Source organism: Felis catus, chromosome D4 (genome assembly GCF_018350175.1).
Source record: "Felis catus isolate Fca126 chromosome D4, F.catus_Fca126_mat1.0, whole genome shotgun sequence".
Classification (NCBI taxonomy): Eukaryota; Metazoa; Chordata; class Mammalia; order Carnivora; family Felidae; genus Felis; species Felis catus.
In genome coordinates, this window is record NC_058380.1 from 5152975 (window position 1) to 5180678 (window position 27704).

General features: G+C 45.4%; 1 long non-coding RNA gene across 2 annotated transcripts in view; it reads left to right on the top strand.

The window, feature by feature from the left end:
• The window catches only part of LOC109493685, a 38231-nt gene extending 11958 nt beyond the window's left edge, over positions 1-26273 (top strand). Inside the window, exons 3-5 of one of the 2 annotated variants that reach the window (XR_006588716.1) lie at positions 21977-22123; positions 22349-22520; positions 25576-26273. This is a non-coding gene — a long non-coding RNA (uncharacterized LOC109493685). Of the gene's footprint in view, positions 1-21976; positions 22124-22348 lie in introns of both variants that reach the window. The other variant, XR_002147990.3, reaches the window with a different exon arrangement.
• The last annotated feature ends 1431 nt before the right edge of the window (positions 26274-27704 follow it).

Sequence of the window (27704 nt, forward strand, 5' to 3'; positions counted from 1 at the left end):
AGTATCATTAGCCTTTGAAAGCCAACCAATTCCATATTAACTTTTATTAATTTCAATAATACTGATTCCTAATATAATATTTACAGAGGATGGGGCGCCTGGGTGGCGCAGTCGGTTAAGCGTCCGACTTCAGCCAGGTCACGATCTCGCGGTCCGTGAGTTCGAGCCCTGCGTCGGGCTCTGGGCTGATGGCTCAGAGCCTGGAGCCTGTTTCCGATTCTGTGTCTCCCTCTCTCTCTGCCCCTCCCCCGTTCATGCTCTGTCTCTCTCTGTCCCAAAAAAAAATAAATAAACGTTGAAAAAAAAAAAATATTTACAGAGGAATGACCGTTCATATTTTCACATGTGAAGAAGGACTTTCTTCGGGAAGACACCGTGTTAACCATGGATCTTAATCAACAAAATAATTCATATTTATTAATAATCTATAGTTAACTGACTGTTACACTGAAGATACTGACATTATGATCAATAAGGTTAGCTTTGGAAGAAAGAATAGTTTCAAAATAATGAAAAAAAATCTATATTCTGGTCTTCAATATCCATATGATGAATTAGACAAATTTGAGGGTGTAACTCCTAAAATCTCACCCTTGTACTCTGACTTATGCCTCACTTTTATGCAATTTATCCTCACATCCAGTAATGCAGAATTTCTTTTTAAAAAATTTTTTTTAATGTTTTATTTATTTTTGAGACAGAGAGAGACAGAGCATGAGCAGGGGAGGGGCAGAGAGAGAGGGAGGCACAGAATCCGAAGCCCGCTCCAGGCTCCGAGCTGTCGGCACAGAGCCTGACGCGGGGCTCGAACTCACGGACAGCGAGATCATGACCTGCGCTGAAGTCAGACACTTAACCAACTGAGCCACCCAGGCGCCCCCAGAATTTCTTTGTAAGAAACCTAACACTGAAGTAAAACTGTTCCTTTTATTGTTATCTTGCTTTGGTTCCGAGAAATCTATTATGACAAAGTAACAGCTTTTTCATTTATGCACTCTCTTGATTTTTTGGTTGCTTTATGTGTTTCGTGAGTGTGAAATAATGGAATAAGGACATGGTGCAAACAGTCATTGTCGGCAAGTGTGGGTGGGACAGTGCGTGAGGCCGAGCTGCCAAGCTGCAGGAGAAAGCTGTTCCCCTGAAGTCACTGTGGGGTTTGGGACTGGCTGCTCGCAGAGGCTCACCTGGTTTGGGGCCGTCCAAAGTACACCGCTCAGGGACAAAGACTTCTGAAGTTCACCTGACCCTACAGGATATGAGGGTCATAGGCAATAGGGCACACACTTTCTGCTGTACTTTTTCTCGCCTTGGAAGAGAGAATACTTCATTGAGAGTCTTTCCAGAGCCCTGGATTCCTAAACCCATTCGGCATTAACCGAGGGGCGGGTCTCTGAGAGAAGGAAAGGCCATGCAAACTAAGATTTAATCCAGGACCCCTACAAAGCTACAGAATTTATACCGGTTTTCTTCACTTTAGTTTTAACTTTTTTTCAGTGTTTATTTATATTTGAGAGAGAGAGAGAGAACGAGCACAAGCGGGGGAGGAGCAGAGAGAGAGGGAGACACGGAACCTGAAGCAGGCTCCGGGCTCTGAGCTGTTAGCACAGGGCCTGGCATGGGGCTTGAACTCAGGAATTGAGAGATCATGACGTGAGCCGAAGTTGGAGCTTAACCCACTGAGCCCCCTGGGCGCCCCATCTTCACTTTAGTTTTGGAAGAGCCATGTAAAATTGGTACTTCGAGTTGAAAATATTAAGATTGAAAAAACAGAGTTTGTAGAAATAGAGTGTGTGATTAATACATACAGATCAATAGCATTTCTATACAGCAGTAAGGATGAGAACATGTGGTGTTTTGAGTGATCCACCATTTACAACTAAAATTTGCACCTGCTGGGGGGCGCCTGGGGGGCTCAGCTGGTTAAGCGTCTGACTCTCGTTTTCAGTTTAGGTCACGATCTTGTGGTTTGTGAGTTCGAGCCCTGTGTTGGGCACCGTGCTGGTTGTCATTATCTCTTATCTCTCTCCCTCTCTCTCTCTGCCCCTCCCCCACTTGTGCTTTCTCTCTCTCTCTCTCTCTCTCTCTCTCTCTCAAAATAAATAAAAAATAAACTTAAAATAAAAGAAAGCACCTGGGAAGAAGTCCAGCAATACTATGCCACCCACCTTGAATGTGGAAAACAGTAAAAAATTGAGTGAAATATGTGTAAAACTTAATGGTGAAGGTAAGCCCATGCTCACAGATACGAAGTCTTAAGTTTTTATGATGTCATTTCTCCTAAACTGATCTGTGGGTTTGGGGCAACTTCAAGAAAATTTTGTAGAAATTTTCAAATAACTTGGTAATATGATTGCAAAACGGATATGGAAATAAAAAGACAAAGTAGGGAAGGAAGTTCTGCAGGAAAAAAAAAAACCCTGATGAACATTCAAGCAACAAAAGCAAAGATCAGACAATATTGAAAACAAAAAACCAACCAACCACAACGACCCTGAGGAAATCCTGCCTCTTGTAACGACGCATAGACCTTGGGGGCATTATGCTAAGTGCAATAAGTCAGCGCAGAAAGGCAAACACTGTATGATTTCCTGTTCGTGTGGAATCTAAAAAAAATCAGACTCACAGAAACAGCAGAATGGTGGTTTGCAGATGTGGGTGGGGGAAATGGGGGGGGATGTCGGTCAAAGGGTACAACTTTTTGTTGTCGTTTTCACTGTTTTTTATTTTTATTTTTGAGAGAGTGAGAGCAGAGGAGGGGCGAGGGGGGGGGGTGTCAGAGGATCCGAAGCAGGCTCCCCTGTGCTGACAGCAGAGAGCCCCACGCGGGGCTCAAACTCATGAACCGTGAGATCTTGCCCTGAGCTGAAGTTGGACGCTTAACCCACTGAGTCGACCAAGGGCCCCGATCAGCATTTATTAATCTATTTACTGTATGAATCCTTCCAGTATGTTTTGGGTTTCCAATTGGGCCAAATTGTGGACTTCTGTGTTAGTTCTTTTGTTCCTTCCCTCTGCATCCAGGTTTCTTTCTTTTTCTCCTTCTCTCTTTTCCTCCCCCTCTCCCCCTTCCTTTCTTCCTTTTTTCCCTTCCCACTCCCTCCTTTCTCTCTACCTTCCTCCCCCCTCCCCTCCCCTTTTTTCCTCCCTTTCTTTCCTTCCTTCCTTCCTTCCTTCCTTCCTTCCTTCCTCCCTCCCTTCCTTCCTTCTTTCCTTCCTTCCTTCCTTTCTTTCCCTTCCTTCCTTCCTTCCTTCCTTCCTTCCTTCCTTCCTTCCTTTTCCTTCCTTCCTTCCTTCCTTCTTTCCTTCTTTTCTTCCTTCCTTCCTTCCTTCCTTCCTTCCTTCCTTCCTTCTTTCCTTCCTTCCTTTTCTTTCTTTCTTTCTTTCTTTCTTTCTTTCTTTCTTTCTTTCTTTCTTTCTTTCTTTCTATGCTTCGGGGCATAAACCCTGCTTCTTATAAGTTTCTTCCTCCAGAGACCCTCAAATCCGTGTCACACCATGACAATGGTGTCATGAACTCCTACGCTGTACCACATGGGGTGCCATGAGTGTTTTTCCTCTAACTCTGAGGATCAGGATTAGACACAGCCAATAGCAGGAAAGGGAAGGACCTAGTGAAGCCACTGGCTTCTGGGAGTGTTGCAATTGCCACCTCCAGTCCGGGCTCAGGACCGTGACTCCTGTCCTCAAGTGTCTGTTGAAAGCTCTGACTTCTTTCAGTTAAATCTGTAACAGAGGCTCGGGAGGACTCAGCAAAGGCAGGACAAACCAGTACCGTGCTAAGGGAAACGTTGCCAGTGAGCAGCGGCTCTGGGCAAAAAGCACGCTCTCTGGGAGGCAACGGAGCAGCTCAGCACAGCCGGACAAGAGGGTAAAGCCCCCAAGCAGTGGTGACCGCTGTCTAGGTATTCTGTTGCAGCGTGGACTGTGTTCAGTCATCTGCAGAAACGGGATGGATTTCCACCCAAAGTTTGGTTCTGTTGTCAAAAATGATGACACACACACACACACACACACACACACACATACACCACCACCACCACCCCCCCCAAGAGGGTATGAAAAGGTTTATACTTCTCTGTGAGACTTTCGGGGGAAAGCAAGGAAGACTTCCCAAGCTGGTCCAAAACCGGCTTGGAGGTTTTATGATGGTTAGGGCTCGGGGCTGGGGTTCAGATGGAGATCCTAGCTCGTGGCCCAGATCTCTCACCCGCACCAAAGGAGGGGAACTGGCATGTCTTATCAGCTTGTCCAGATAGGGGCACAGAGGGGAAGAGGCACGAGTGAGACGTGAAAGCCTCAAACGTCAAAAAACGGGGCCAGACTCTTTATTACACCTTTGACGCTAACAATTCCCAGGTATGCAAGAAAAACGAAGAGATATAAAGGAAGGTTTGCGATAAGAAAAAGAGTGACATCACCCGAATGCCTGAATGCACGTGGATCATCAGATTGTAGATATCCTCACGATGGATATTGACACACCTGTGAAAATAAATGTGCTACAGTTCTGCAGGACGATGCGGAGAGAACATAATAAAATATTGCTGAGTGAAAAAAAGTCAGACAACATTCATTATAATATCCTTTTTAGAGAGATCAAGAGCAAACACAGTCAAAGAATAAGCGTTGGGAAACATCGTCATCGAAAAGACGTGCCTGCTGCCTGACCTGTGAGCTGGACGCTGGCAGTCGGAGGCTCCTCACCCCTCTCCGCCCTTGGAATGTGGGTTCTGCTTGCCTTTCCCACTCCCAGAGGCTCCAAGGACATGGCCTTGAGACAGTGATGTGGTGCTGAGAACACCTGCATGGTATATGTGACTGAACCCAGTGAGGCTCTCTTCATAAATGTTTAAGATTTGGGGATCCATTCATCCACTTCTTTTTTTTAATGTTTATTTATTTTTTGAGAGAGAGAGAGAGAGAGGCAGAGGGAGAGGGAGACACAGAATCCAAAGGAGGCTCCAGGCTCTAAGCTGTCAGCCACGGGGCTCGAACCCACGAACCATGAGATCATGACCTGAGCTGAAGTCGGACGCTTAACCAGGTGAGCCACCCAGGTGCCCCCATTCATCCCACTTCTGCCCAAGACAAGCCTTGTATGTAAGTTCCCTTTGCTTTTTTAAAGCTGCCACCTTCCAACTAGAGTAACTCGCCTCTTTCTTTGGTTTCTCCCTGCCCTCTGTACAGGAGTCAGGCTCAGATTCACCAGCTCCCAGGAGAGTTACGAACCAACAATAAGTTATTTAGATGGGTGTCTCTATTGATAAAAGGGGGGCATTATGAGGGAAAAATACATTGACAGCTATTTTGCTTTTGGGGTTCTGGGTAGCATCACAAGTATTTGTTACCTTTATTATTTTTATATGAATATTAAAATTTTTAAATGTTTATTTATTTTGAAAGAGAGAGAGAGAAAGAGACAGAGAGTGAGCATGTAGAGGGAGGGGCAGAGAAAGAGGAGAGAGAGAACCCCAACCAAGCTCTGAGCCGTCAGCACAGAGCCCGATGGGGAGCTCGATCCCGTGAACCACTAGATCATGACCTGAGCCAAAACCGAGAGTCGAATGCTCAACCCAACTGAGCCGCCCAGGTGCCCCTATGTGAATATTTTAATACTCATTGAAATATAATTTGTTAGCAAATCTATTCAAATAAATAAAATCAAGTTAATAAAATCAGGCCAACACATGAACCAATGATCAGTGGGATTAGAGGTGAACACAAAGTATGTGTTCAATCAAGGGAAAATCTAGATTGTTCTCCGTGCTTAAAATTCTTCCAGTAAAAAGGAAGCTAAGTTTCCAAGAGTTTCACTTGGCGATTGTAAGCAGCACAGGCAGAATGGGACCGGGAGTCGGTAGGGCTCAGACTGGCTCTCCCAGACTCCTCCCTGCTCAGGGGCCCTGGTAGCGCCCTTGACCTCCTCTGCAAAGCCTCTCTCCAATGTTGCGCCATATGCATTTTTACAATGTTTGGTTTTATTTTCCAGGATAGCGGGGGCACAGCTTAAACCCCTGTAGTTATAATCTGTTCACCTGTCACGAATCTGGTCCCGGGACGTGCGGTAGGCAGGATCTCCCGGAGCTCCTGGCGGCTGCCAGAATCCCCCCAAACCACTGCTGGGGGACAGGGCAGCGCTCAGACGGAGTCGCAAAGGAACCCCTTTTAGAGGTGCAATCCACAATCGAGTACTGACAGCAGGCTTTTTATTCACAGTTTTAGCCTAATTCTGTATAAAGGACGGGAAAGGAGGATTTTTAACCCCAGGAATCTATGAAGATGGGGACAGGGGGAGTCGGACACCTCCTGTGAATGAAATTGCCTTTCAGTTTCTAGGTTTCGTGGATTTTTATTCGGTCCAATAAAAACACCACCACGAGAATAGCTTTTGTTTTTGTAATTACCATGCTGCTGCCTGTTCCCTTACCCACTCCCCCCCTGCCCCGCCCTTGGTGGGGGGCTCCCTTTGATTGAATGGATACGTTGTAATTACCTCTAAATCCTAAAGTGAAATGCAAGCTTAAAGTGAATCACATTTTCCTTTTTGTTTTCTTCTGTTAATTTGTCGGTAGGAAAGACAATTACCCTCTAACGACTTTTGAACCCAAAATAATGAATAAATAAAATAAATAGTAATATTTGATTATGTCGCCATTGTGTGCTCGGATTTTTGTACAGACATCTGAAAAGTCATAATGAGACTTGAGACGCACTTACTCGCTTATTTCAACAGATGTCAATTTACATTTTGGAATATGCTTACTATACTCAGAATATGGCAGATACCATCACAAACACCGAGAATAATTTTGGAATTCTCCCAGAATAATTCATGGAAACATTAAATCTTGCTTCTTCCGCCCACATCGTCCCCCCTCCTCTCTCATTTTATTCTCACCACCCAGCTCCGTAATTCCTTGCCTGTGGCTCTCCACCGGGCTTCCTCCAAGACGAGAAGCCCGACGCCAGTCTCCAAGAGCGATTCTGGTTTGTTTGAGGGCAAGAGAGAAAGAGGGGCAGGAGACAGCAGTGCCCAAGAAGGTGACAAGGTCTCAAAAGGAGGGTGGCCTTTTGAGGCACCTGCGGGGGCTGCGTGTGGACGGGACTCGCCGGGACCCCGCACGGGGGCCGCTGGAGACTTGGTGTGACCCTGGATCCAGGAGGGACGAGAACGATGAGGGTTTCATCTGCCTGCCGCCCGAGCCTGGAATGTCACCTGAGCGGATTTACCGAAAATAAAAACACGCAAGATGCCGTAACATTTCCCGCACCCCCGAGTTTGGGAAGCTGAGGCCAGCCGGCACGTGCTACACAGCTGGTGGTGTTCTACACTCGCAGGTGTTTGTGGCTGTGCACTTCCCCATCCTCGGATTTGTTCACCTCCGCCAGCTTCCCGTGTGTCCCCCCCCTTGGAGCTGTGACCACCGACGCCTCCTTATTCAACAACAGTCCAGACTTTCTGTCCCTCCAGCTCAATTCAGCAGCCCACCCCACGTTTTCCTAGGTCACTGGGAAGCCAGAGGCAGCCCTTCGCGGCTGGTTTCTGCCAATTCTTGCCTTGAGTTTCCTCCTCGTTCGGGTCAGACTCCAGCCTGTGACAGGCGCCACGCACAGACCCTCCACGGTGCAGATCCTTCTAGACCGAACCCCACCCAACACCAGCGGAAGCCTTCCTGTGAACACAACAGCAGGAGCACATCTAGTCACCGGACTCGCCAGACTCACTTTGAGATTTTGGTCCCTCACAAGACGCAGACATGTGACACTTCCCCGCAGGCTGCTTGCTCAGTGATTGGGACAGTTTCACCCCCCGCCCCCGACGACCCTCCCTTCCCCTCAGCTGGTGGCTTTACTTCCTACCTAATTAAGAAAGTAGAAGTGTTTGGAAGGATTCTCTCTTCCCTCCACGAGCCACCTACTTCCTGCCAACTGCATGCCTCTTCCGTCCCTTCAGGGGATAAAGTCCCCTCCTCCTGTCGAAGACAGGCCTTGCCTGGCACCCCTGCTCTCAGTCTCCTGCCCTCTTGACTTCCTGTCTCTGATCAGTTGCACTCTTTTTGGTGTCACTGAGGCTCCTCTGTAAACTGGGTTCTTCCCAGCACGACAGACATGTTCCAGGATCTTTTTAAAAAGTCCGTCATAAAACCGTGTATTTCCACTCCTTTCCTGTCCAAATTCTCTTCCTCTGTCTCAGTAGAATTTTTACGAAATAATTGCCCGTGTTTGCTGGGGCAACTTCCTCACGCCCTCGGATTGGTTTTTTTTTTTTTTTTCTATTTATTTATTTTGAGAGAGACAGAGACAGCACGAGTGGGGGAGGGGGGCGGAGCGAGAGGGAGAGAGAGAATCCCGAGCAGGCTCCGCACTGTCAACGCAGAGCCCGATGCAGGGCTCGAACCCACACGCCGTTGAGAGCGTGACCTGAGCAGAAACCAAGAGTCAGCCGCTCAGCCGACCGAGCCTCCCGGGCACCCCTTTCTCACCCCCTCTTAATTCTTCACCTTATTCAAATCTGGCTTGTGTCCCAGCACTCCTGGGGAGTGACACGGTCACTGATGGCCCTCCTCTGCCAAGCACATTTCTCCCTCAGCCCAGCCCTAGTGATGCACCCGGTTAAACGCTCTTGCCTCCTAGAAACATCTGCCCCTCGTGCTGTGGATGCAAACGAGCACCATCAAAGCGAGGAGAAGCTGTCGAGCCTGAGCTCGCGAAAGCAAGGGAGTCAGCCACCATCGCTTGCCTCCGGCACAGACTCAGAGGCAGAAGGGCGGAGGGGGAAAACTTTCTGGTGGGACGAAAAGGAAGGTTCGGGTGTGCCCTGGGCAGAAGCAGTGGGCTGGGGGAAGCTGGAGGCGGCTAACCGGCAGGGGCGCATCCTGGGGATGGGGGTTCGGGGAGCGCACTCGGCTGTCTCTGGCTGGTCCTAGGCTGGAAAGTAGGACCCGAGCTAGGAAAGCTGGCAGTTATCAGTCAAGTCCTGGCCGTTTTGGCCTCATCGTTTCAGAAGTTACTGTTTGGGGGCGCCTGGTTGGCGCAGTCGGTTAAGCGTCCGACTTCGGCTCAGGTCACGATCTCACAGTCCCTGAGTTCGAGCCCCACGTCGGGCTCTGGGCTGATGGCTCGGAGCCTGGAGCCTGTTTCCGAGTCTGTGTCTCCCTCTCTCTCTGCCCCTCCCCCGTTCATGCTCTGTCTCTCTCTGTCCCAAGAATAAATAAATGTTGAAAAAAAAAAAAAAGAAGTTACTGTTTGGCTTCCCGAGGTGTATACGGAGTTACAAGTCCGGCTCCCTTGCTGGGCCAGTTATTAGAGACAAAGGGTTGGCCTCCTGGCGGTGACTGCAGGTTTGGGGTCAGAGTTCAACGTTCACATATGCTCTGGCCATGGTGCCCGTGGAGAGTCAGTCTCCCAGGGCCTTGCCGGTCCCGTATTCTCCCACCGGCCTTCCCCAGCTGCCCTTCTCAACAGCCTTTCTGTCCCCTGCCCTTCTGGAAACAGCGAAATACCTTGTGCATGCGCCCTGCCTCCCAAGCGCTCTCCTGTTTTCTCTTGACGCACCCCTTTCTCCATGACCTCCTCTGGTCACCCACCCCTCCTATAGCTTCCCAGGTAGGGCTGGAACCCGGTTTTCTCTGATGGTGCCCCGTGTTACGTCCACAGCCTCTCCGCCAGAGCTCCCCCTCTGCACCTGCCCAAACATTCTCATCCCACCCGCCAAAGGCCAAGGTTACAGTCCGTGGTCAACTGGGACTGCAAGCTATTTCTTTCGGCTTTTGGCTTTCGATCTGGTTCTGGGTGACCTGTGGAATTTTCATTATTATGGGCGATTCGGGATTTGGGACGCAATTTGAGAAGGTGCGAGAGAATGCCGAATGTTCCAGGCGTGTCTTTGAGAGGCAGGAGATCTGCTGCTTCCCCTGGGTGCCTTCTCGGGGGCGCACGGCTAGGCCTCCTGTTCCGGCTCTCGTGGCCTGTGGGTGACACTTCTCAGATGGTGATGGGCTTGGGGGGAGGCCGGGAGGAGAGAGAAGGTTGCTTGGAAATCAGAGAAATCATTGTCTTTATTGTGTGTCTTTAAACAGGCCCCCATTTGAAAATGCTCCTTGTAGGGGCGCCTGGGTGGCGCAGTCGGTTAAGCACCGACTTCAGCCAGGTCACGATCTCGCGGCCCGTGAGTTCGAGCCCCGCGTCAGGCTCTGGGCTGATGGCTCGGACGGAGCCTGGAGCCTGTTTCCGATTCTGTGTCTCCCTCTCTCTCTGCCCCTCCCCCATTCATGCTCTGTCTCTCTCTGTCCCAAAAAATAAATAAACGTTGAAAAAAAAATTAAAAAAAAAAAGAAAATGCTCCTTGTAATCAAAATCAAAAGGTGATACCGTGCTTGAGGGAATCTAATTCAAATAGAGCCTCAGTCTACCTTAAGAAAAATTTTTTTTGGTAAAAATAAGTCTTTCGAGTAATATCGTATCTAAGTAATGACTGCCAGTGATGGTGACATTTTTAGGGGCACGGAAAAGAAACAGGCTGTTCCTTCTTGAACAGGTTGCTTCCTCACCTGGGTATCCTTTCTTCCCATGCTGATTTTGACTTGCCCTAATTAAGAAAACAAATTGTTAACGTTTATTTTTGAGAGAGAGAGAGAGAGAACAGAGCATGAGCAGGGGAGGGGCAGAGAGAGGGAGACACAGAATCCGAAGCAGGTTCCAGGCTCTGAGCTGTCAGCACAGAGCCTGACCCAGGGCTCAAACCCATGACCTGAGTTTGTGACCTGAGCTGAAGCCAGCCGCTTAACCGACTGAGCCACCCAAGCGCCCCTGACTTGCCCTATTTTAATCAATTGCGGGAAGCCCAGTTAAAATTTCACGCCCTTGAAACCTTTGGAAGTGCTTCTCCCCGATCATGCCCTATTTTCACCTGGTCTGTACCTCTCTAATACTTATGAGCCAGACCCTCTGTGTTCTGCGTGTATGTCTGTGAACCCCGTTGGACGGGGGCCTTCGTGGGTGCTGCTGGGATGCCTTGTTCATCTCCAGACCAAGTTCAGCACATGTTCTGGTACACAGCACTAAGTAGGATACATCCTTTGACTCGAATAACCAGGAGTCTTTGTTAATTTAAAACTCAGTTTCACAGATCGACAAGGACCGAGCAGTGCAGGGACAGAAAATTGTTTACAGGTATAAACTTCACCAGGACGTTTACAAAATCGCTCTTGTCTCAGCTTTCCTAATAGCAGGATGGATCCCCATCCAGCAGGTAAGATATTTGATTAGTTCTTTTTGAAAGTGGGATGGTGTCGGTATCCACCAGAGTAATTGCAATGAAACTGAATGTATGGGAAATAGCCCCTTTATTTTTTTTTCATTAAAAAAAATTTTTTTTTAGGGGCGCCTGGGTGGCACAGTCGGATAAGCATCCGACTTCAGCCAGGTCACGATCTCCCGGTCCATGAGTTCGAGCCCCGCGTCGGGCTCTGGGCTGATGGCTCAGAGCCTGGAGCCTGTTTCCGATTCTGTGTCTCCCTCTCTCTCTGCCCCTCCCCCGTTCATGCTCTGTCCCTCTGTCCCAAAAATAAATAAACGTTGAAAAAAAAATTAAAAAAAATTTTTTTTTTATTTTAGAGAGAGAGAGGGAGAGAGAGAGCACTAGAAGGGCAGAGAGAGAGAGGAAGAGAGGGAATCCCAAGCAGGCTCCATACTCTCAGCACAGAGCCTGACACGGGGCTCAAAACCACAACCCTGGGATTATGACCTGTGCTGAAATCAAGAGTCAGACACTCAACTGGCTGAGCCACCCAGGCGCCCCCAAACTTAACATATTTACCAGATATTGTGAAATCTTAGCTCTTATGAACCAGAATAAAAGCAGGGGAAGATTGCAGAGATACTTTTCGAAAGGGGCCAGTCTTCCTGTGTGTATGTATCTGAACAGGTGACCGTTCTCCACGCGCCCTTAGCTTACCGACTGGTGCAGGCATCGCGACTCACATTTGCTCTTTGTTAAAGTGCAATTTTTGAAACTTAAACCCAGGACTCTCAAGCCAGTGTAACATGAGTACATGTCATAGGCTTTATTAGCTCATTAATCAAAGACCCAGCATGACGGTAACACTGGTGAGAACTGGAGGGAGCAGGAGCCTCTACAGTGGCTGGAAAAGAGAATTCTTTTAAACAAAAATTTTTTTTTCAACGTTTTTTATTTATTTTTGGGACAGAGAGAGACAGAGCATGAACGGGGGAGGGGCAGAGAGAGAGGGAGACACAGAATCGGAAGCAGGCTCCAGGCTCTGAACTGTCAGCACAGAGCCCGACGCGGGGCTCGAACTCACGGAGCGCGAGATTGTGACCTGGCTGATGTTGGACACTTAACCGACTGCGCCACCCAGGCGCCCCGAGAATTCTTACACAAGATTACTAACTTTCGGTAAAAAAACCAGCCAACGTTCCTTAGGAGACACCAGCTCAAATTCTTCACTTGGGGGATTCTCGTCCCTTTCAGACAGGAATCAGTTGTGCTGAACAAAGTTTGTCTGTATTGCTGTCTGGCAACAATCGTTTTGGGGCGCCTGGATAGCTCAGTCGGTTAAGTGTCCTACTTCGTCTCAGGTCACGATCTTGTGGTCCGTGGGTTTGAGCCCCGTGTCGGGCTCTGTGCCGACAGCTCAGAGCCTGGAGCCTGCTTCGGATTCTGCGTTGCCCTCTCTCTCTGCCCCTCCCCTGCTCACGCTCTGTCTCTCTGTGTCTCTCAAAAATAAATAAATATTAAAAAAAATTTTTTTAAGATAGATTTTGTTGGGTATAAATTTGAGTGAAAGCGGAAATTGCTCTTAGAAAGCACGGTATTGGTGAAATCTTGCAGGCTCCCAGGGAAGCACATCACTGGGAAGAATGAAGCCCCAAAAGACGTATTTTGCTCCTGCTTGGCCAGTACGAGGGAGAGCAGCGTTTTCTGCTTTTTGACACAATCCTGGGGCGGATATTGATCTCACACCTGGAGTCCCTGGGCGTGTTGCACTTTCTCAAGGTTCTGCCATGTGGGCTGAGCCGCTGTCATGCTTAGAACATGAATTTAATGGCTTTACCTCGAACGTGTTTTAGGGGAAGTATGGAAGTCGTTTCTAAAACAACGTCTGTATATGGGACTCGCATTGCAGACAGCACATTATGTTCCTGGACGCGGCAGGTTTCCCAGGTGTCTTGAGAAGCAGGGGCAGGACAAGGACACCAAGGGAGGGGTGCTAAGGACATAAGACTGATGTGACTCAGGTAATGATTGCATCACCTCCCAAGTTTATTCTTATCTCACCACTAAAGCACGTTTCCTCCTTTTTCTCTAGTAGAGAAGAAAATCGTTTCCTCTACCCTCTTTGCCTTGGTCCCCGGGGGTGTGCAAATTAAACTAAGAGAATACAGATTAACGGGAGAAAAGACATAAAATTTTTATTGATATTTTATTATGGATGAGAGTCCACAGAAAGGAAGTGAAAAATCAAAGAATCAGTGAGACAGTGGTGGCTGGGGAACTTACATTCCATTTTTAACAAAGGAAAGGGGGTTCGGGCTTGAAGAGACAAGTCGTAGGAAGGTGACTGGGAAATCTATGAGAGAAATGGTGGGAGACGAGCTATTTTGGTAAGGTTGGCTTATGTGAACTCATCTCAGTGCTGACGGTCTCTGGTGATGGGTTGTCTGGGAGCAGGTGCACCTTCATAAGGGATATTGAAGCTCTGATTTTAGGCGAAAAAGAGGGGGGGAGGGGAGAGTTCTTGCTGCACCTGTTGATTTCCAGTTGCCTTTAGCTCAAAAAACAAAACAAAACAAAACAAAAGACAAACCTTGATGCTGAAGTGGCATATTTTGGGGGTGGCATACCCCGATCGCCTTCACTGATGTTTCAGCGCCTTCAAGCACGTGAAAGAGGCCTCTCTGCCCTGACAGGAAGGATCAATTCTGTTCTGTTTTCAGAAATCCTTTTTGAGGGTTTATTAGTGAAGATAAATTACGTGCTTTAATCCCACCACTTGCCTGCAAAGAGGAGAGGTTCCTGGATGCTGTATCGGTCTTTCTCAATAGGCTTAATTCCAACGAGCTTCTTGTTTTCATTTGATTGCTGGAATTCTACAAGCTTTGTCCTCAGTACGCTGGTTTGTTTTTCTGAGTGGGGGATACACTTCTCAGAACAGCTTTTCCATCGGTGCACTGGGGTGGGGTGATGGGGAAGAAAGAGGCTGGGCATTCTTCAGGGCATTTTTGGACTGTAGTCGGTCTTTTCTACACTTTTATTGGGTAGATGTATGTTTAATGGTGGAGCAGGATGTGACAGAAGGAGTAAGTGGAGTGTGTTATCTGATCCCTTGAAATGTGTCTTAGGAGTTGTTTTTTTTTTTTCCACACCAAAGAGGACACTTTACAACATTTCGCTGAAAAAGTACCATTTAACAAAGTGGCTTTGAGAATTCTAACTCAGTAAAGGTAATAATGCTCATTCGCTAATATTTTTACATTCTCTTTTTTGTAAGAATATTTTTCTTTAGGGGCGCCTGGATGACTCAGTCGGTTAAACGTCCGACCTCGGCTCAGGTCATGATCTCACAGTTCGTGGGTTCAAGCCCCATGTCTGGCTCTGTGCTGACAGCTCAGAGCCTGGAGCCTGCTTTGGATTCTGTGTCTCCCTCTCTCTCTGCTCCTCCCCCATTCATGCTCTGTCTCTCTCTCAAAAATAAGTAAACATTAAAAAAAAGAATATTTTTCTTTATAAACAACTTTATGAACGTGTAATCTATATGAAATAAACTATTTTGAAGTGTATAATTTGATAAGTATTGAGATATATATGTATACACCCATGACCCCACCTTCACAATCTAGATAAGGAACATATAACCATCTCCACCCAAAGATTTTTCTTACTCCTTTATAAACTTTTCTTGTCAACCTCATCAACTGACCATAAGTGATCTATTTTCTGCCCCTAGATATTTTCTGCCACAAGTTTGTGTTCGTATAGAATTTCATCCAGAGTTCACAAAATATATGCTACTTTTTGCCCGGTTTCTTTGACTTTTTGTAATTATTCTCTGATTCATTACCTTCCTATACTTACCTGTAATGCACTTATTTTTATTGTCATATATTCTGTATGGCTATGCCCCCATTTATTCATTGATAGATACTTCACCTACTGACAGATATTTGTGTTGTTTCCGGTTCCAGGCTATTACAGATAACACATTTGCGTATCGTCTCTGTCTTTTTAGCTTTAGCCATACTAATAAGCATGTAGCGTGATTCCATTGTGAATTTTATTCACGTTTCTGTAATGACTGTGAATCAGAGCATCTTTTCCTGTGCTAATTTGCATTCTATCCGTCCCTGGCGACGTGTCTATTCAAATTTTTTGGCCACTTTTTGAAAAGTTGGGTTGTTTGATTATTATTTTTTTTTTATTCAGGTGTCGTTGATATCCTATAACATCATATTAGCTTCAGATGTATAACCTAATGATTCAGTATTTGTATATACTGCAGGGTGATCATTCCCCTCGGTCTATTTAGCACCTACACCATACATAGATAACACATTTATTTCCTTGGAATGAGAACTTTTAAGATTGACTCTCTCAGTAACTTTCAAAGCTACAGTCCAGCATTATCAACTGTAGTCACCATGTGGTACATTAATGCCCAGGACACACTTATTTTACAGCTGGAAGTTTGCTTCATTTGACCCCCTTTCACCTTTTCCGCCCCTCTCCTTCCCGCCCTCCCATCCCCCACTCTGGCCACCACCGATCTGTTCCTCGGAGCTAGGAGCTCAGTTTTTTTGTTTTCTTTTTCTACTCCACACACAAACGAGATCATTTGGTGTTTGCCTTTCCCTGCCTGATGTATTTCATGGTAGAGGGTGTCCTCAAGGTTCATCCCTGTTGTCACACGTGGCAAGATCTTATACTTTTTACGGCTGAGGAATATTCTGGTGTGTATGAGCGTACCCCTCCCCCCACCTTACTCACACAGACATACTCTTTAACCATTGATTTGTGGATTGACATTTGGGTCGTTCCTACTTCTTGGCCAGAATAAATAATGCTGTAGCCAACATGGGGGTGCGTATACCTTTCTGAGTTGGTGGTTTTCGCTTGGATACATATCCAGAAGTAGAATTGTAGGAACATACGGTAGTTTGATTTTTAATTTTTTGAGGAACCTCCACGTTGTTTTCCACAGTATTTTGCATTAATTTACATTCCCATGAATAATGCATGAGGGTTACCTTTGCTCCACTTGCTCATCGACACTCGTTACTTCTTGTCTTTTTGACAATAGCCATTTTAACAAGGGCGAGGTGATATCTTCTTGTGGTTTTGATTTGTATTTCCCTGATGATGAGTGATGCTGAGCATCCTTCGTGTGTCTGTTGGCCATCTGGATGTCTCCTTTGGGATAATGTCTGTTTATATCTACCCATTCTTTTTTTTTCATTTGAGAGAGAGAGAGAGAGCACAGGTGGGGAAGGGGGGCAGAAGGAGAGAGACAGAGACAGAGAGAGAGAGAGAGAGAGAGAGAGAGAGAGAGAGAGAATCTTAAGCAGGCTCCAGGCTCAACACAGAGCCCGATGCGGGGCTTGATCCCACGACCCTGGGCTCATGACCTGAGCTGAAGTCAAGAGTCGGATGCTTAACTGACTGCGCCACCCAGGCGCCCAAGTTCTAACTCTCTTTAAATTGAATTGTTTTTTTGCCATTGAATTATAGAGTTCTTTATATATTTTGGCTCTTAACCCCGTATCAGATATAAGATTTACAAATATTTTCTTCCATTCCGTAGGTTGCCTTTTTATTTGTTGGTGGTTCCATTTGCTGCGCAAGACGCTTTTTAGTTTGATGTAGCCCACCTATTTATTTTTGCTTCTATTGCCGTTGTTTTTGGTATCAGACCTCAAAAATCACTGCCATGACTGATGTCAAGAAGTTCACCATCAGGGCGCCTGGGTGGCTCAGTCGGTTGAGTGTCTGACTTTGGCTCAGGTCATGATCTCACGGTCCGTGAGTTCGAGCCCCGTGTCGGGATCTGTGCTGACAGCTCAGAGCTTGGAGCCTGCTTTGGATTCTGTGCCTCCCTCTCTCTCTGCCCCTAACCCACTCGCATTCTGTCTCTGTCTCTGTCAAAAATAAATAAACATTAAAAAAAATATATTTAAAGAAGTTCACCATCCATGTTTCCTTCTAGGATTTTTATGGTTTAAGTCTTTCTAGTCTTCAATCCATTTTGAGTTAGTTTTTGTGTATGGTATAGGATGGTGGTCCAGTGTCACTCTTTGGTGTGTGACCCTTTTCGACACCATTTCCTGAAGAGACTGTCCTTTTCCTATAATACATTCTTGATTCTTTCATCATGAATTCATCGGCTATATGTGTATGGATTTATTTCTGGGGTCTCTGTTCTGTTCCATTGATCTATGTGTCTGTTTTTATGCCAGCACCCTACCATTTTGATCACTATAGCTTTGCAATATACTTTGAAAGCAAGGAGCACGATGCCTCCAGCTCTGTTCTTTCTCAAGATTGCTTTGTCTCTTCAGGGTCTTTTGTCATTCTATACCCATCTTAGGACTTCTTTGTTCTATTTCTGTGAAAGATGCTACTGGAATTTTGACAGAGGTTGCCTTGGATCTATAGATCGTTTTCAGTAGTACGGGCATTTTAACAACATTAATTCTTCCAATCAATGAGCGTAGAAAAACTTTTATTATTTGTTTCCTCTTCAATTTCTCTCGTTAATGTTTTGCAGTTTTCAGCGTATAGGTCTTTCACCTCCTTGGTTAAATTCATTCTTAGGAATTTTATTATTTTGGATGCAAATTTAACTGGAAATGTTTTCCTAATTTCTCTTTCTACTAGTTTTTTTTTTCATAGTGTATAGAAACACCACAGATTAGAAACACCACTTCACTATGTTGAGGTATGTTCCTTCAGTACCCACTTTGCTGAGAGTCTTTAGTATGAATGGATGTTGACTTCTGCAAATGTGTTTTCTGCATCTGTTGGATGATTATATGGTTTTTACCCATCATTTTGTCACTGTGTGTGTCACATGGATTGATTTGCAGATGCCAAACCATTCTTGTATCCCTGGAATAAATTCCACTTGTCAGGGCATAGGATCCTTTTAATGTATAGTTCGGTTTGGTTCGTTACTATTACGTCAGGAATATTTTTGTCTGTATTCATCAGGGATATTGACCTCGAATTTTTTTTTGATAGCCTTATTGGCATCCTTACTTTGGCATCCAGTGAAGCTATTTGGTCCTGGACTTCTTGTGGTGGTTGTTGTTGTTGTTGGGAGGTTTTTGATTACTAGTTTAGTCTCCTTACCAGAAATTGGTCTGTTCAGATTTTATTTTATTTATTTTCATTTTTTAATGTGTTTATTATTTATTTTTGAGACAGAGAGAGACAGAGCATGAACAGGAGAGGGGCAGAGAGAGGGGGAGACACAGAATCCGAAGCAGGCTCCAGGCTCCGAGCTGTCGGCACAGAGCCCGACGCGGGGCTCGAACTCATGGAGTGTGAGGTCATGACCTGAGCCAAAGTCGGGTGTTCAACCGACTGAGCCACCCAGGCGCCCCTGTTCAGATTTTAATTATTGAGTTTTAAGAGCTATTTATACATACAATTTTTTTAAATAAAATCTGTTACTTGCAAGTAGTTTTTTAAACCAGTTCATGGCTTCTATTTCTATGAGATACAAATAATTCATAGAAATACGAACTGTGAATGCTTCTTTCAAAGAGTAGGTGCTTTCATCTTGATAAAACCCAGTTCATTGATGTTTCTTTTATACATTGTGATTTTGGCGTCCTAAGAAATATTTGCCTAATCCAAGGTCACGGAAATTTTCTCCTACATTTCTTCTAGAAGTCGTATCGTTTTAGGTTTTCTATTTAGGTCTGTGGTCCATTTCGAGCTAACTTTTGTCCAATCTATGAAGTACAAATGAAAGCTCATTAAAAACAATGACACAAATCACTCCCATGGTATGTGTTGAGAATGCTATCCTTTGTCCACTGAATTGCCCTTGTCCCTCATAACGAGCCTCAAAATCATAACTCTCATGTCAGAAGAGTTTCCCAAACCCAGCCAGATTCTCGTGTTGGAACATCCACCTCAAACCCTTTGAGTTCCCATTCCGAGGCCTATAAATGTGCTCCCACGACTTGCGGCCTCCCACTCCTGCTATGATTCTGTCAAGAGGGTCTTCACTGCTGGAGGTTTAATTAATTTAGGTCTGCTTCGCCGAGAGATTACCAGCTGACAGAGTCCGATCCCATCTGATAATTTCCCCCATCCCACATCCCAGTACTTATTTAGGAGTGTGTTTAGCTGGGGGATGTGAGGTTTAGTTGGAGTTGTTTTTGTCAGGTGCGATTTCCACAAGGAATGTTTCTATCACAACTTAAGATTCTCTGCGGTGAAGAGAGCAGCCTCTGAAAGGCACCGTAGTCAGATTTTCACTTATAATTGTAATTCTTTTATTATCAAATTAGAATTGCTCCCACTTTAATATTTAATATGCATTCTACAGGAAGGTTTCTTACTTTTAATTGTTTATTCATATAAAAAGTACTCCTGGGGAGCATCCTTCTGTGACACTGCAACGGGGAACTACAGGAATATGGGGCCAAAAACAGTAACATTTCATCCTGGCATGTCTTGGCAAATGTAGGATAGACTACGGTTTAGAGGCCACGGTAGGAGAGATTAAATCCTTGGATCTCGCGGTTCCTGGGTTCGAGCCCCGCGTCGGGCTCTGTGCTGACGGCTCAGAGCCTGGAGCCTGCTTCCGTCCTGTCTCCCTCTCTCTCTCTGCCCCTCCTCTGCTCATGCTCTCTCTCTCTCTCCCTCTCAAAGGTAAATAAACGTTAAAAAAAAATTAATAGAAATGGGTAACCCAAAAGGCATTAGGTTATTAGGCATGTTTTCATGAGATTCTTACAGTTATTTCTATTACTAATAATGTGCATTTATTGAATTATCATTCTGTCACTGGGCCTGGCCATTTTCTACGAAGCGCTTTTATAAAATACAGGCGATTTCACTTTCCCATCAGAAGTGCGGAGACAGGTGTACGGGCCTCCGGTGAGGGGCGCCCCGTGCCAAGCTGTCGTGTCCTGACTTTTGGCCTCTGTACCGTCTCTGTGCCCAGACACTCGGGAGCCTCAAGTCCCCACTGACTCTGCTCTGGTCCTCTGTCCTCAACGCCAACCAGCTGGTTTCCTTATTTCTTCTTTGGTCTCATACACCATGTAGGTCACGGCCCATTTGTGTGCAGCGTTGTTTACCGTGCACGGCAGGAAATCCCTTCACCTGCGTTCTTCAGTCTCTGGCCAGGCGGCTGGCAGTGGTCTAGATTCATTCCTTCACCATCACCGCTCGGCTGCCGAGTCGGGGAATCCGGGCAGCTGATACGCTTTGAGGGATCGCTCCTCCTTTGACCCTTCGTAATCTGAAAATTAAACGCAGACATTGTACAGGTAGACTGGAAATAGAATTTTCGTCTTTGATTTTGGTTTGCAAACTAGATTTTCAAACCTTGAGCTGCCGGGCGAACTTCATCCTGTTTCTGCCTGCCATCCGCGTCAGCAGACGGGGGCGACTTTGGTCCCCAGGCCGCTCTCGCGTTACCCACCCACCAAGCCGGCTTCAACCCAGGGCACCAGGCTCGTGTCGGTTCCCTGAGGAATAAGACCCCACTTTCCACGTGAAGGCTTTTTCTTCCAGCGACTCACCGGCGCATCAACAGACTCTGTAAGCCCGCCTTTTCTTCTTCCTACTTGGAGATTAATTCTACAGTTCCCTCCTTCTTCCAGAACCACAGTGATTCGCATGAGAATGAAACAGTTGCTTCCTTAAGCCACTTGGAACCACAGTGGGTAGGAAATGTCCTGCTGAAGACTGGGAGAGCTGGTGGGCGGGTGGATTGGATTTCCCCCGAATCTTCCATAATATCCTCTGCTTCATTGTGCCGAGATTAAAGGTCGCCTCGAGGCTGTCTGGAGCTCTGAAACACAAACGGTGACGTAGAGGACACTTTCTCAAAGCTCTGTTTATCTTTCTTCAAGTAACATGACGGTCTTATGTTTAATCCCGACGAGTAAAATAGTATCACTGGTTTAATATCCTACATATTTTCTGCTTTGTCACGGAGGGCACGCTTATGGAAAGAAGCCTTTCAGCAGAGATGACAATCACAAGTATTTACGATGACAACTGTCATTTCAGGACTTTACCTGGGACAAAAGCGTGGTCAGCCTTCTCTGTAAACGGTCAGATGGTAAATATCTTAGGCTCTATGGGCCATACTGCATTTCTTGCAGCTTCTGGACTCTGGTGAGTGGGAGCGGCCTTAGACTGTATCCAGAGAGTGGATGTGGCTGTGTCTCAGTAAAACTTCATTGAGACCAGATTTGGCCCTGAGGCCAGAGTTCGCTGACCCTTGCCCTAGACAAAACAGTGAAGTATCATGTTTATTACTTCTGTGCCCCCCCCCCTTTTATCACCCCCATCTCTGTATTGCACCCTAATGGAGAGTTGCCAGATTTATATTTGTTCAGGATAGAGGTGTCCCCCAAACTACATGTTCTCTGACATTCGAATTCATCCGGGCCTGCTATATTTTATCTCGGCAAACCCTATTCCAGTGATCTTTTCTTTACATACGTTACCCTTTCTCGGGGCTTGATGTCCTGCCCCGGATCAAAGCGGAGGGATTGGATGAGGGAGCCTTTACAGCAACATAGCCTGCCTTACAGTCGCCGTGGCTACATGTTTGAAACAATAACGAGGCAAAGGAGACAAGGGTTTTGTCTTAGGCTAAATGTTAGCAAGTCTGTAGCAAACGGGAGAGATTTGCTGGGGTCAGAAGTTCATTTGCACTCGCTGAAAATCTGCCCTGCTCACAGGCACCTATCACTTCCCTGTAAGGTTCATCCTGACGGAGTCTGCAGGGCGGACGATGTTTCAAGAAGAGAGGTCACAAAGGACATCTACGGGATGCTTTCAACTTTACGGGTGGCGACATCACAATGTGCTACATCGTGAAAGAAAGATGAAAGAATCTACGTAGCACAGGTAGGTGCCTTTCCACACGGGCCCGGTACTGCCTGTTAGCCTTTATACCCCAATTCGTGTTGTTAATTCAGCATAAAAAAATGCAAGGAAAAACTCTCCTCGCCTCCTCTGCATTTGCCCGATTAGTAAATAGTTTCACTGGGGATAACATTTAGAAGAGTGTGGTCGCACAAGGCAGTTTGCTGATTTCCCAAGATTAAGGAACTTCGTTAACTCCTCTTACAGGACATTGGGCTCGGTCTTCGAGTTCACATGACATTCCAGGCTGGCTCTGAACGGGACAGAACTGTTGTCCAGAAAACGTTGGCCAAGTTGTGCTCGGCTGTGAGAAGTCGGTTCTCATGTTCTCTGGCGTGTGAGAGGATGCTCTGTCTTTCTCCATAAACCCCAAGGGAAGGTAAATGAGTTGGGGAGGGGGTGGCAATGAAAGGCGCCTTCATACCTCTGTTGTTCAGCACCATTAACCTTCCCGGTAATTGGAACACACGAAAGGGGGAGGTGAGTGAGAGCAGAGCTCCGGTCTCCTTCCTGGCAGGTACAATTACTTAAGCCTCCCAGTAAAGGATCGGCTTTAGATTCCTACCCGGAGCCACCACTTTCAAATCACTCCCTACAAAATCAACCACAGCACCATTTAAAAAAAAAAAAAAAATCTAATGATATAATCATTTCTTTCTTCTGATCCTTGCCTGGGGATGAAAAGTGTACCCAACAATATAAGGTGGGCGTTTGTTACATAATTCATGTAACTGATCCAGTCCATCACGCAGAAAATGTAACAACAAAAAAAGGAGGTCTTAAAGGCTGACCACGTGAGACCCATTTAGGATTCAAAGTCATTTTAGACCGCCAGGCAAAAATAGGGTTTCATTTCCCACATAAGAAGCCACTCTCTGCAAATAAAAAACGCAAATCCAAAACTTTAAGGCAGAACGAGATGCAGAAAGACATCACAGTCTAATTACAACACAGATAAAATGAACCTAGTCTGGTCAACGAACATAAAGAGTTATCATGTGTTCTATCAATGACATAGCACTTTTTACCCACAGTCTAGAGCTGTGGGGGTGTGGGCGGGAGCGGGCGTTTTCCTAGGCCAGTTAGACTTGTGCGTACAGGCATGCATTTCAGTGATAAGAGAAGAATATTTAGAAAGGCACTTTAAAAAGTAGTTATCTTTGTAAAAGCTAAAATTTCCTATAATTAAAAGGCAAATCATCAAGCTGGATTCTCCGTAGTCTGGCCGTAAGCATCTTTGCCACAAGCTTTTTTTTTTTTTTTTTTTTTTTTTTTTTTTTGCTGCAAACGCTTTTGCCACATTCCTAATTGGCCATAAGGCGATTTTGCCATAAAAGCTAAAAATCACGAAAAGATTTTTAAGGAGAGACATTCCTTAAAAAGGACACGATGAAGCATTGAAAAATCAATAACAAAATTGAAAAGGCTTTGTTGAGAAGGACAAAATAGTTGAATGCATTTAAAGTGTGTGTAGGGTCATGGTAACACTGTGCAAATAACGGATTTTATTTTGTGGTTTGTACTTAAACACTTGTCTTTAAAGACTTCATTCAGAGTATCCATATGTACATATTTGCTCATCTTAAGTTGTCTCCTCGTTTGGCGTCACGCTTTTTCTTTTTTTTCTTTTTTTCTTTTGCTAACATTCCTTCCTTCTTTAAGAGAGGCGTCAGTTTCCAAATACTGGGATACATATTTGTAACTGATTTTGCTAGCGTGCTGTGAAAGCGCCCTTGTGAAACACTGTTGTTTTCCGACATGTCCTCTGATAGACGTTCCAAAGTTCTAATGGAAATGTGGGTTCAAATCCGTGCCCCCGTTTGGACCGTGATGAGGGCTAAGATTTATAGGCTGTAAAAATGAGAGTATCATGTCAATGGAGAAATGAAACCAAACTGTCAACAGTTATTTATTTTTTTTATCTCTTTAAATTTTTTTATGGCAAAATTGCCTCACCGCTAAGTGGCACAGCAAAAATGCTCAGTGGTGAAAAATACTTGCAGCAAAGACATCTTGCTACAAAGATGCTTTGGAGAGAAGATACCAGACACAGTCAAGGCTCCCATCACGCACAGTATCGTCCGGGGGCATTGATATCAGAGTGTGCTGTTACATATCAGATTCTAGTTGCTTTTAAATCTACTTGAATGATGCGGTCATGATCCAGCTGAATTACAAAAATGTTAAATGTTTCTATTATTTAAATCAAGATTAAACTGGGGGAAAAAAAGGCAAGATGTCTCAAAGTTTCTGATATAATTGTAGTGGGGAGGAAATACAGACGAGGCAGAATTTGCTCTCCTGACCCCGGATTCTGAGTTGGGCCCCGAGATTTGCTTTGGGTAGTGGAACGCTGATACATGAAGAGGTTTGGAACAGCCTGGCCTTTTTCCCCATTTCTTCTCTTGCTTCCCTGCCACCATTGTAAGGGGTGCCTGGGTTCGTTGGCCACATGGTGAGTCAGAACTGAGTCATTCCAGAGGGGGCCATTCTAGATCAGCCCAGATGGGCCAAGTGTCCCTACTCTCGGGGCCACGGTTCGCTCAGCACACCTGTCTTGGGGACACTTGCAAATTGCCTGCCACTAAAGGGGGGGGGGTTGTTTGACAGCATTATGACGGCAAGAATTACCTGACGGAGCCGCTTATGGTTTTGAATTCTCGTTACATTTCTATTTGGGATAGCCGTGGTAAAGTAGATGTTAATGGCTTCAGTGTATTTCTAGAGTTCCTGTATTCTTTTTTAAAAATAGCTTTGAGATCACCTACCACCCAATTCCCTTCTTTCAAGTGTTCAATTCAATGGTTTTTAATATATTCACAGAGCTGGACATGCAACTCCCACAATCCACTTCCGGGTACTTCCGTTACTCCAAAAAGAGTGCTCTGAAAATAGCTACTCCCCTTAGATGTTATCCTTCTATCCCTTCCCAGCCCTCGGCAATAGCTTGTCTGCTTTCTGTCTCTATGGATTTGCCTTTTCTGGGGAAGTTCCTATCTATGGACCCATATAATACACAGTCCTCGAGGCTGACTTTCACTTATGTGTTCAAAGCCCCTCTATGTTGGAGTACGCACCAATCCTTTATTAGCATTTTTTCTCCAGTCAGCATTTTTGTAGCCACAATCAATCCAAATTAAGATCTGTAAATCTTACTAAGGTTACAACTTTTGTATCTAACGAAGCTATATTTTCTTCCTTTTTTTAGAATTGGGATACACTATGCATAACACAAAATTCACCATTTTAATCATAAAATTCAATGGCATTACATTCACAATGCACAATGCAACCCTCACCACTATACCTTCCAGAACTTTGTCAGTTTCCCCAGCTGAAGCTCTGTGTCCATTAAACATCATCTCCCCATCCTCCTCCCCACAGCCTCTGGTGACCACTACTCTGTGTTCTGGCCCTGCATTTGTCTCTTCCAGGTGCCCTATGGAAGCGGGATCATATCATGTTTTGCCTTTTCGGACCGGCTTCTTTCACTGAGCGTGATGCTTTCAAGGTTCACCCGGGTCGGAGCGTGTATGAGAATATCCTCCCTTTTAAAGGCTGAATACTATTTAATTGTATGTCGCAGCCATATTTCATTTATCCGCTCACGTGTTGATGGACTTTCGGGTTGTTTCCACTTTTTGGCTACTGTGCATAATGCTGGTATAGACATTCGTGTACAAGTTTTTGCGTGGGCATGTTTTCTCTTGCATATGTCGCTGGGAGCCACGCTGCTCTGTATCATGGTAATTCCACGTTGAACCACCTGAAAAACCCCCGGATTTCGTTCCAAAGAAGCTTCTCTAGTTTACATTCCTTCCAGCAGTGTATAAGGGCTCCCGCTTCTGGACATCTTTACCAACATTTATGATCGTTTCTCTCTCTTTTTTTTTTTTTTTTTTTTAATTATAGCCATCTTGTGGGTGTGATCTCTGCGTGGTGAGTTTCAATATTATCCAATTCCGCACAGTTCGGGACGTGCTTTATTGTCAAAGTAAGGGTCAGATACAGACTGACCACAAATGGTCCCCTTTCTTCACCAGTGATCAAATCAACATAAATGGCATTTACCAACATCATTTCGGGACTTTAAGCCCTTTTTATCCCCCCGTCCCCCCCACGGCCCTCCAAACAAAAGATGGTGAAATTAATGCAATGTCTTATCCAAGTATTAACCTAAAAGGAGAAAAGAATACAACAATTTTCATGCTGGTTTCTCTCTGAAGCACGAACCTTATGCTTCTTGACTACGGCAAATAAAACACGGTGCATATCATCTCTGGGAACAGTTCAGTGCCTTCTGGTAGATTTCACATGGAGAGTAAAGCCAATTTTATTCTCAACCAAATTTAGAAAGTAAGTTTTGTACCTGGAATTGGATGCTCAAGGTGATATTATTACTTGTCCTACCCCGTAATAAAACTTCACACAGACCCCATTTTCTTTGCTTTCCTCTCTTTCTCTCTCTCCTCTTTTTTACATTCTTCCTATCTTGTTTGAGGTGGCCACGATTTAGAGATGAAGTATATACTTCTAAAAAAGGGTTTCTTTAGCTTTTCACCGCGAAGCCTACCAATTTCAACAGCTAAACTCGTACAAATTTTTAACTCCCTTTCAGTTTCTACTCAAACGGCATTTTGTTTTTGGGCAAAAAGCTCCAGATCTCTCAATCCAAATGCATTTATTTGTTTGTTTATGTATTTACCTATGTATTTACCTATTGATTTATTTTTGCTTCCTATGTTGGAAGAGGTATCATTTAGATTCTGGATGTATAAAATTATATTTAGAAATCGTGCCTCTTCAAGTAGAGCTCTTAAGATTCTTTTTTTTTTTTAATTTTTTTTTCAACTTTTTTAACTTATTTTTGGGACAGAGAGAGACAGAGCATGAACGGGGGAGGGGCAGAGAGAGAGGGAGACACAGAGTCGGAAACAGGCTCCAGGCTCTGAGCCATCAGCCCAGAGCCCGACGCGGGGCTCGAACTCACGGACCGCGAGATCGTGACCTGGCTGAAGTCGGACGCTTCACCGACTGCGCCACCCAGGCACCTGAGCTCTTAAGATTCTTATGTCCGGATCGCGTGTTGATTTCAACGTTAAGTGAAAAAACCAAAAAAACAACTTTTTCAGATACACTCCACCCCGCCTCTTTCCTCCTATCCCTAAAGAAGTGAGGAAAAAACCCAATTACCTTTCATTGCCTCCCATAAAATTAGACGTCTGGTTCAAAAGGTACCAAGGTATCTCATTTTATTTTTAAAGGAAAAGAGAAATGTCTGTGGAAACTCGTGTAATCGATCCCATGAGTGTATCCGCCCGCGTGTCATGATTGAAAGAGATTCCAGTGTCTCCTGCCTCTCCTCAAGGGTGCGCCCTGACTGTTGCCATCAGTGGGTATGTACAAGGATTGGCACTGGAGCGTGGAGTGTTTGAATTGGGTGGACTGCTGGCCAGCTGACTCCGAGTTCCAATTTAATCTAATTTAATTTAATTATTTCTTGTAAAGTTAATTTATTTATTTTGAGAGCGAGAGAAAGAGAGACAGTGCGAGCAGGGGAGGG